Source organism: Sorex araneus, chromosome X (assembly GCF_027595985.1).
Source record: "Sorex araneus isolate mSorAra2 chromosome X, mSorAra2.pri, whole genome shotgun sequence".
Lineage (NCBI taxonomy): Eukaryota > Metazoa > Chordata > Mammalia > Eulipotyphla > Soricidae > Sorex > Sorex araneus.
The window spans coordinates 106642620-106653410 of NC_073313.1; the positions used below are offsets into that span (position 1 = coordinate 106642620).

The following is a 10791-nucleotide window of genomic DNA, read 5'->3' on the forward strand; positions in this document are numbered from 1 at the left end:
CAAAAATATGTCTTCTCCTAAGAGGAGATTTATTTAAAATCAAAAGTGTGGGGCTGGAGCAATAGCACAGCGGGTAGGGCATTTGCCTTGCACACGACCGACCCGGGTTCGATTCCCAGCATCCCATATGGTCCCCTGAGCACCACCAGGAGTAATTCCCGAGTGCAGAGCCAGGAGTAGCCCCTGTGCATCGCCAGGTGTGACCAAAAAAAACCAAAACAAAACAAAAAACAAAAAAAAAATCAAAAGTGTGTCAAAGTTATGTAAACTCTCACAACTCCAAGAATTTAAGAGGTTACCAGCATTGAAGATGGAAAGCAACTTGATAAGAATGTTGATTTCGGTCTCTACCATCAGTTGTAAAGAACATTGCAAATCCCAAGACTTCAATAAAAGTGTCTTTTAAAAAAAAAAAGTAAAGAGAGAGATCAGTCTGTCCAAATTAGTGTTCATAAACACCAAATATCTAGAAATTAATTTTAAAATGAAGGCAAAGATCTTTACCTGAATAACTATAGTCACTTAGAAAAGAAATAGAAATTATCACTTTGGCAACATATATACGAAAATTGAAAGTATACAGAGATTAGCATGGCACCTGCACAAAGATGAAACACAAATATGTTAAGCATTCATTTTTAATTAAGTAAAAATAATTAAAAAATTGAAATTAAAAAGAAATGTAAAAGTAATATTAAAATGAAAAAAATTCCATAATCATGGAATGGAGCAATCAATATTGTCAAAATTTGTATCCTACCTGAATTATTACATAGATTCAATGCAATCCCCATCAAAACACTAATGGCATTTTTTAAGGACTTAGAACAGCCACTGAAAAAATCTGTATGGGATTATGAAACACCCAGAAAAGCAATGCCTTGTTAAGAAATAAAAAATGGTATGCATTGTGTTTTCTGACTATACTATATAAAGCTTCAGTAATCAAAAACCACATATTGCTGGAGTAAAGATAGATTATAGGACTAATGGGTTAAAATTAAAAACCTAATGATAAACCCTCAGATATATGGATAGCTAATTGCAAAGAAATCTGGTCTATGATGTGAAGCAACTACAGCATCTTCAATAAATGTGTTTGGGAAAACCAGATAGCTGCATGCTAAAAAATGACATTGAATCTATATCATTTTTTTTTCTTTTTGGGTTACACCTGGCAATGCACAGGGGTTACTCCTAGCTCTGCACTCAGGAATCGCCCCTAGCGGTGCTCAGAGGACCATATGGGATGCTGGGAATCGAACCCGGGTTGGCTGCATGCAAGGCAAACGCCCTACCCGTTGTGCTATTGCTCCACCCCTGAATTTATATCTTGCACCTTATACAAAAGTGAACTCAAAGTGGATGAAAAAACTAGACCAGATTAAAAAAAGTACATTGAGAAACATATAGGCAGGGTATGGACATCAAAGGTGTTTTCAATGATGACTTCATTGGAAAAGAGAGCAGAAACAAACGAAAATACAGGACTACATCAAATTAAAAAGTATTTGCATTGCAAAATAAATGTAAGATAAAATCAATAGACATTCTAGTGGATGGGAGAAAATATATGCACACAATACATTATATGAAGGTTTAATATCTAAGAAATACAAAACACTCATAAAAATAACACCAATATATTCAATAATCACAAAAAATGGGGAGAGGAAGTGAATGCATACTTTCTGAAGAGGATTCATGATGGATGGCCAGCAAGCATACGGAAGTGTTTATTGTCAGTTATTATCAGATATATAAAGATTACGATTACAATGAGATAATCACCTCACACAGTGAGAATGGCATATATCAAAAAGAATAAGAACAACCTGTGCTGATAGGGGTGTAATGAAAAAGGAACTCTCATGCACTGCTCTGGGAATGTTGTCTGTTTCTGCTCCTAATAGAAAACAATACAAAAACTTTTACAGAAACTAATAGAGCCCTCATATGTTTAATACTCTCATTGCTTAGTATCTACATCTCCAAAACACAAACATTTATTTAAAAAACATATACACCTCTATGTTTATTACAGAATGTATCTCAATAACAAGGAGATGAAATCAACACAGTTATACAACAGAAGAGTGGAGAATGTAGTGATTGTATACATACATAGTATACCCAATGGAGTACTATGTATCCATAAGAAATGATGAAGAATCTTGTTTTAAATGAAGTACATCATAAGGGCAAGAACAAATACCAAATACCATATGTTCTTACTAAACATTGTCTCAGAGAATTGCTTGTCTAGGGATTATAATGTATCAAAGATGGTAAAATATTATCTGCCACTTTGATGTGGAGGAAAGTTATGTAAACATAGCTAAGCAACTAGATCAAAAATAACAGAAAACATGATCCATACTACAGCAATTAAGCTTAAAAAATATACTTTACAGGGATTTGGAGGGAATCTCAAGTCACTGACTGGTGGAGGAAAGGGGTCATTGGGTATGGGACTAGCAGTAGAAACACGGCATACAACTTTATAAATCATAATGATTAAGTAAAATGTTTTTTTGTTTTCTGGGCTGCAACCAATGCCGTACAGGAGTTATTCCTCTCTGCACTAAGGAATGACTCCTAGTGTTGCTTAGGGTGCTGGGAATAGAACCCAGTTTGGCCAAGTGCAAGGCATCTTACCAACTATACTATCTCTCCGGTCCCCAAAATATTTTTAATTAAACAGAATTCACATCCATCTCATAGAAGAATAAATATATAAAGCAAAAGGCATTAGGTGATCTTTGCAGGCTGGCTATCCCTGAAAAGTTAATGTTCTTTTGACATCAATGCCAAAAGATTTTATCCTGTAATTCATTTACTTTAGGCCCCTAATTTACTCATTATTAAGCATTGAGTGCTCAGGGGACACTGCCTGATCAAATTTACCTTTGTAGTTAAAATTATTTGTTAAGATTTGTAAGTAATCTTTAATGCCCGTTGATGATTAGACTATCTTAGAAAAAAGAAAGTTCACTTCCAACAACTCTTAATTGCTAGCTTTCCTATATAGAATAAATTAACTAATGGTACAATGGTTTAATGCCTACTATATAGTCTTTCTATGCCAAGAATATTAGGACACAAAGATTAAGTGTTATCCTTCTTCTCCAAGTCTTTACAAAAAGATTCACTTTCTGCCTATACATTCAGTGTTCACAAAAACAATTAAGTCACCTGAGAACCAACAGAGGTTTCATGGAAGTGGTGGTGGAAGTGGTGTGAGATAATCTAGAGGAGGTGCAGTTTGTTTCTTCCCAAATCCCAAGCCAGTTCTAAAAATAGCACTAATTAATCTATATGATATTACTGATTGATAATATATTCAATAGCTTGTTATAATTTGAATAGTTTTTTTCAAATATCATAACACCAATTCATTTAACAGATGGTTATTAAGCCATGTGCCATGCTCATTCTTGGAGATGAAGGTATGCCAATAAAGTCTCAGAAAAATCTTCATTCCAATGGAGGCTTCACACTAATTGGAGAAAAAGATAATAGCATGCATTCAAATAATTTTAAAGCAATGGGAGGTTAGAGTTAAAGGGGGTATGAATTCATAAAAGAAAAGGCAGGGAAGGTTGTAGCAAATAGGAATATCTAAACTGAGATGTTAGGGAAAAAGGGAGAGGTCAGGTTGCATATCTGGGAATAGAGTATAAAAATAGTTTATCTGGTAAGTCTTACCTTGCACTAAAATCAATCAGCTCTCAAGTTACACATGTTGCTTTTTGAGATGGCATACTCTGCTCCTCTAGTAATCTGGTTAATTTGTGGCTGTGTTAAAATAATGTTCTATCACTCTAAATTATGGATTCTAGTTACCAGCAAATATACTAGAACTTTCGGTGGAAGCTGGATAAATATTTTTAGCTAGTGTCAACTTTAATGGAATGCTAGAAGATGTAAATGATTTAGTTTTGATCCAGGCAGTTTCATAACCAACAGATTCTTAATTTCTGTCAATCATTTAAAAATTCAAACTAAAATCATTTGTATACTATTAATCCAACTATATTATTAATCTGACCATTTGTTTTATTTAAAGAAACTTAAAATGTTTCCTAAACTTAAATTCATAATGAGCCTTCTAACTTGTGTTTTTGCTTATTGTCATTTATTTTTGAGAGTACATTATATCTACTCCCTGTATGCCTTACAAGACTTGAGACCAAAAGCAATAACATTCTAAACTTAGCTGAATGCCTCTCCCCTCCACCTATTTTACTCCTTCCCATGCTAAATCCTTAAAAATCCATGAAACTTTAATTTACATACGTCTTTCCTCCTTTGTAGACAGTATTTCATTACAAAAACTACATTAGATATGTTGCATCTCTCTGTTATACCTAATAGAATGATTTCCAACTAAGGAATGTATAAATGCTTATCCATTGATCAGCTGAAATGCAGTCACTAATTGTAGCAACCTTAACAGATGTCAAAATGCAATAGAAAATGTTCCTCCAAATATTTTCTTCAATTAATTTAGTTCATTACATTCTTTCTAATAACTGAAGTCACTGATGGATTCCATCAAGAAGGTCAACTTTATAATCAGACACTGAGTTACTGTGCTGTAAACTGTTTACCTAGGAAACTCTCTTGCATATACTTAGGTCGCTATAGAGATACTGCACTTTCTCTTCACTTCTGGGAAGTAAAGTCATTTGTCTGGAAAACATGAAAGATCATTCCAATATCCTATCTTTAAGAAAGGAGGTCATGGATACCTGGCTCCTTAAAGAAGCATCTAGTGTGTCATGGGTATTTCAAATAAAATTATTAATTCTGAGTGGAGTAAAACTATCAATTTTCAGTGGGGTAAAAAAAAATTTAGGCATATGGAAGAGAGGCAAGAGAGATTTTGAAAGAACAGGTTGGGTAAGTTACAAGTTATGGAGAATAAGGCAGATGTAAACATTTCCAGTACAGATGGGAGAATACTGACTTCTTCCATTTCCTTACTCACTGCCATATGTTGTTAGCCTAAAGCATAAAGGCCAGCAGATCATGCATTTTTTTCTTTCAAGTTACTATCAAAGCCTCCAGTGTTGATCTCCAAGGAGCCTAGGTTTAATGGCTCTTCTTCAATTTAATCCTTCTGTTTGAAAATGAAGCTTGTTTAGTTATCATTGATTTGTTGTGGGACTGTCGTGTGTGATTTATCAGTAGCTTGCTCATAGTGACCTTCACAATACAGCCATGTTATTGCAGTCATGTCATTTTCTCAGTGTCAAAGAAATAGTTTTGTTGACATAGTCATGCTCTTTTACAACTTACTAAATGCATTGAGTCCTTTCTAATTGGTTCTGTTTCATTAGAACTAGGAAACATATTAAGTAGTTATTTGATTAATACATTTGGAAATAAACTTCAACATTTTAGTTACTCAGTATATCTTAACCATATTTATCCAAAAGGGCTATAATGAAAGATATGAGCATGACTATTGAACATTTGGTAAACTGCTATTTGAAAGTATAGTATATAGTTTTAATCTTTCAGGATTTTTTTTTTATCTAAGGCAACTGTTTTTGAATGAGCAATCTTATTTAGTAATATGATTTACTTTTCTGGATTTTTCTTTTGAAATCATGTTAAATTTATTTCTTAAACATTGATAATATGAAAGGTATGTGTGGGGGAGGGGGAAATTTGGGCAAGAAGTTTTTATTCCTTGAAAACGCTCTCGAAAATAGATTAATGAAAATCTTACTGGGACTTAGCTAGTGAACCAAAAGAATGCGGTAGGTTCATGGTGCCTAGCTATAGGCATAATGTTTATCTTAAGTAAATTTAAATTAGAATTTTCTCAAGAAAAATTTTATATGACTTCAGATATGTAAAATCATTTGGGGAATTGGAGATATGTCACAGCAGGTAGGGCAATTTCCTTGCACAAGGTAGACTCAGTTTAGATCCCTAGCATCCCACATGGTCCCTGAAACATCACCAAAAATAATTTCTGCGTGCAGACCCAGGAATAACATGTAGGCATTGCTGAGTGTGTGTGGGAGGAAGTCATTTGAATGAAGTGAAACTAAATTGATACATCTTTTGCAGTGAACAAGTTGATGAAATTGTGGTGTTATGATTCACTTATTGTATTGCCAAAAAGGTTAAAATTGATTTTAAATTGTCATTAAAAGATGTGGAGTAATAATTATTCTAATATTCTATTGATGAAAATATGTATTACCTTTATAATTTAACAATATTCATCATCATCATCATCATCATCATCCCGTTGATCATCGATTTTCTCAAGTGGTCTCAGTAACATCTCCATTTGTTCTAGTCCTGAGATTTTAGAAGCCTCTCTTTACTTCTCCTTCCCAACGGTGCTGCATTGGAGGTTCATTCATGGTCAGGGGAATGAGACCCATCATTGTTACTTGTTTTGGCATATGAATACGCCACGAGGAGCTTGCCAGGCTATCCCATGTGTGCAGGAAACTCTCAGTAGCTTGTTAGGTTCTTGAGAGGGAGAACTAGGCCATAACATGTTGTGTGGCCACAAAGCAGCAGCACACTTCTGTGAGCTTGGTTGAGTTCTGTTAATAATAGTAACAGGGGCTGGAGCGATAGCACAGCGGGTAGGGTGTTTGCCTTGCACGCGGCTGACCCGGGTTCAAATCCCAGCATCCCATATGGTCCCCTGAGCACGACCAGGGGTGATTCCTGAGTGCAGAGCCAGGAGTAACCCCTGTGCATCTCCAGGTGTGACCCAAAAAGAAAAAAAAATAATAATAGTAACAGAATATGCAATGTACTGATTCACATTAAAAAGTTTTAAAATGCCTCTTTAAGAAATATTAAGATAGGGCTGGAGCAATAGGACAGCTGGTAGGGCGTTTGCCTTGATTGCGGCCGACCCAGGTTCGATTCCCAGCATTCCATATGGTCACCTGAGCATTACCAGGACTAATTCCTGAGTGCAGAGCCAGGTGTAACTCCTGTGTCCCTGTGCATAGCTAGGTGTGACCCAAAGAGAAAAAAAGAAAGATGCTCAAAAGAGGAAAGGACAAGCAGTAAGAGAATTCATCAAAAATAAAGTTAAAAATGGCTCTCAAATCAAAACTTTTGTTCGCTTTGTGGGAAAAAAAACAACTTGTAGAATGAGAATACAATAGTGACAACCTATGAATCTGGTAAATATTCAGTATTCAAAATATATTAAAAAACTTTACAATTTATAACAAAAAATGGAAAAAAAAACCTAATTTTTAAGTGAACACACAACAGAAAGATAGACAAATGACAGCACAGACAGGTTTGAATACATGGTTTGAATGCATGTGGCCCCAATTTGATCCCATACCTCATGGTCTATGGTGCACCCTTTGCAAGAAATGATGACCAAGCACCATGCTGGAAGTAGTGCATGCTTGAAGACAAATGTGGGTGGGAAAGATAAACAAGAAAACTGAGCACAGAATTTAAATATTATTTTTCTAAAAAGCAAAACCAAAAGATCAAAAAGCATAGGTGAAGAAGCAAAGGAAACACTAATCAAACCACAATCAAGGTCAGAGAGAGAGAGTACAGAGAAAGATAGTGGCTGTCAGTCATTCTGGGCACTACAAACTATTCCCCAATCCCGCCAGAAGTGATCCCTGAGTCCGATCCAGGAGTAAGACCCGAGCACGGTCAGGGATGTCCCCAAAATAGAAAGACAGAGACCACCACAATCAGATCCTACTTTAAATTCAGTAGAACAGTTAAAAGTTTTTAAATTGAATACTATAAAATGCTAACAAGGATTAGAGAAACAAAAGCCTTCAAACATTTCAGTAGGAATATAAAATTGTGCTGATGTTCTAGGAAGCAGATTGGAATTTCCTCAAAAAGTTAAATACCACACGATCATCAACTATACTTCTGGGTATTCACGCCAAATGAGAAAAAAACAATATCTATTCTACCAATACACATTAGTATAAAGGTAGAAACTCAAATGACAAGCTTGTTGCTTATTACTTAATTTTCTATTAATATTACATCTCTCTGCAGCTTAAAAAAATTAAAACAAACAGAAATCCTAAAAAGAAGAATAAATTCAAACTATATAGATCATTTTATATGAAAAGTTCTAATTATAGTTATACAGAACTAGTTCAGAATCATGGAAGTCTAACCAGTGTCTCCACGTCGGTTTCCCCAAAGGCTGTGAATGCAGCAGTGAGATAGTGTGGCGGAGCCGAAGTGAAGCAGCGACTACTCATTTATGCCAGATGAGAAAAACAGGACATGGAAAGGAAAAAAGTTAAAAAAGCAAGCAAATGACAAGCCCTAGAGTTCACTTCCTTGAATAGCTAACCATTGGACCAACAGCTCAATTGTCATCGGCCACACCTAAAAAGGGCTCCTAGGAATCTGCATAAAGCGTCCGTTTTAAAATCCGAGGCTTACAACTGCTGGGCTCTCCCAGACACACCGTCAGATTCAGACCCATCTTCACGGGCCTGCATCAGGTGAAGGCCTGCCCTTCCCTCTGCCTTGAGTAAGGGGAGAGAGCAGCGAGGGTCTAGAGCAGGGCTCAGCCGTCCTGTGCTAGCAAAGCCCGTGAGCAGTTCTGAGGAGGTCAACACTTCTGCTTCCGGGTTCCTGGATTCCAGCAACTGTCCCGCCGCACTCTGAGCATCCCCCTGAAATGCAAGCTCCTGGGTGCACCCTGGCTCTGATTCCAGCCGGCAGGGTGGCCAGCCCTGGGGGATGGACTGACACTGCTTTAGTCCCTGCTTGTCTTCACAGCCACAACCTGGGTGTTGTCGCCACAATACGTGTTGACTGGCCCGGGCAGGTGGCCAGGTGATGACCAAGGTCAGCGTGGGAGCCCAGCCACCGTCAGCCCACCATGAGATGGACGGATGGAGCAGCAAGGCCGGTCCAGGAGAGGGGAAGATGCTGAGACAGGCGGCAGAGGGCTGACGTGCAAAGTCTTTCCAGGACCAGGCCAAGTGCTGGCCCGGGGCCCTGAAGAATGGACTCTGCTGAGACTGCGAAGCCAGGCGTGGGGAGGGCAATTTCGGCCAGAGAAGGGCAAGGCAGGCAGAGGGGGCAGAGCAGAGTGTGGCTGGCCAGGGCATCTATCTGTGCTCTGTATATCAGAGATATGCCGATATAGAAGGAATGTGACTCACCACTTCTAGTGGGTCGGTTTCACGGTAATATTTATTATATTCATCCCCCACAAAGGACTTGCAAATCCTGCTACTGTCAGCAAAAAAATACATTTACACACACAAACAACACACACCCTTGATATATTAATGATAAGAAGATGTATATGTATATGTAGACTGATTTTTTTAATTCACATAGAAAAACTATCTTGAAGTTGCTATCTATAATCTGGCTAAACTATTGTTGAAAATAAAGCTGCATAGGGGCAGGCTTGAGGGATATTTGGGAAAATTGGAAATAATGGTGGTGGGAATTGGTGTTGGAATATTGAAAGTAATAAATCATGAACTTTATTAAAATAAAAAATTAATGAAAAATATAGCTGCTAAGGATTACAATGCAGGCTCTTTTTTAAAAAGCTCTGGCTTCAAAGTCTTAATCCTTTTTTATTTTATTGAGGGGGAGGGCAGGGGGCTGGTCACATGCAACAGTGCTCAGGGCCTGCTCCTGGCTCTGCACTCAGTGATCACTCCTGAGGATGCTCAGGGGACCAAACCTGTACTATCACCCCAGCCCCTAAAAGTCTTAATTCTTGAGTAATCTGCATCAACTCTGAAACAGCTGGACGATCTTCTTTCTGTTCTTTCGGAATAAGAGCTCTCTCTCTCACAAGCCAACCCAAGAATGGTCACACGTAGCAAATACCGCCTAACACTTGTGAAGATCCCAAGTACTAAGATTTGTTAGTACTGGAATAATCTTGTAAGCCCAGATAGATCCTACTCAGGGCACAGTAGCAAATGGATACGTCAGTCCCTTCCATGTCAGTGTAAATGAATGCACACATGCACACATACATACACACTTGCATGCACATACCCTGCACATATGCATATCACACACATGTACATATGAATATATCCCCAAAAAGGTGCACACAAATACATGCACACCCATACATGCACAAGCTTGCATGCACACACACACACACAGAGGCATGTGTGCTGGGAGAAGCATCATCCAATCAGCCACTTCCCAGCACCAGGAAGTTTTGGGCCTTCTCAGCCTGAGCAGGGATATCTTTGCGGTCCCTGCCAACCAGCAAAGACCAGTCTTCATCTTGTAAAAGTTTCCTCCCTAAGGTCCTACTGTGCACTCGGCAGGGACTCTGCTGACCTCAGGAAGTGTGAAAGTCTGTCGCCTAGAGTACTTGAATGAAGCAGTTTTAGCAGCAGCTGATCACCCTAAGAGGAGGATCTCAACACTCATAAGAGTTCGAAGCCTTCCTGCACCTTGATCCTGGTGCTGTGGGCTAGGCTCCCTGCAACACTGCTGCTCCCGCACTAGAGTTGTGGCACTGCACTGGCTTCTTCATGACACAAAGTTCATGATGCAAAGTTCACTGTATGAACGTGTGTGCAGAGTGCTCTGTGCACGGTGCATTGTACCAGTGGTGCTGTGGAGACTTCAGTGTGTGAACTTTGCTGAACATAAGACAGTGTACCGAGTGCTCTGTGCCGAGTGTTGTGTGCGCAGTTCAGTGTGGGAGACCCACTGCACAAGGTTCACTGTCCATAGTGCAGAGTATGAAGTTCACTGTGTGGAGTTCAGCGTAGGAATTTTGCTTCACGGAGCAGTTCC

The 10791-nt window shown here is 38.3% G+C and overlaps 1 non-coding gene across 1 annotated transcript; it reads left to right on the forward strand.

Moving 5' to 3' along the window:
- The first annotated feature begins 539 nt into the window (after nucleotides 1-539).
- LOC129400513 (U6 spliceosomal RNA) lies at nucleotides 540-643 on the forward strand. Its single transcript, XR_008627741.1, has one exon. It is a non-coding gene; the product is annotated as a U6 spliceosomal RNA (small nuclear RNA).
- The last annotated feature ends 10148 nt before the right edge of the window (nucleotides 644-10791 follow it).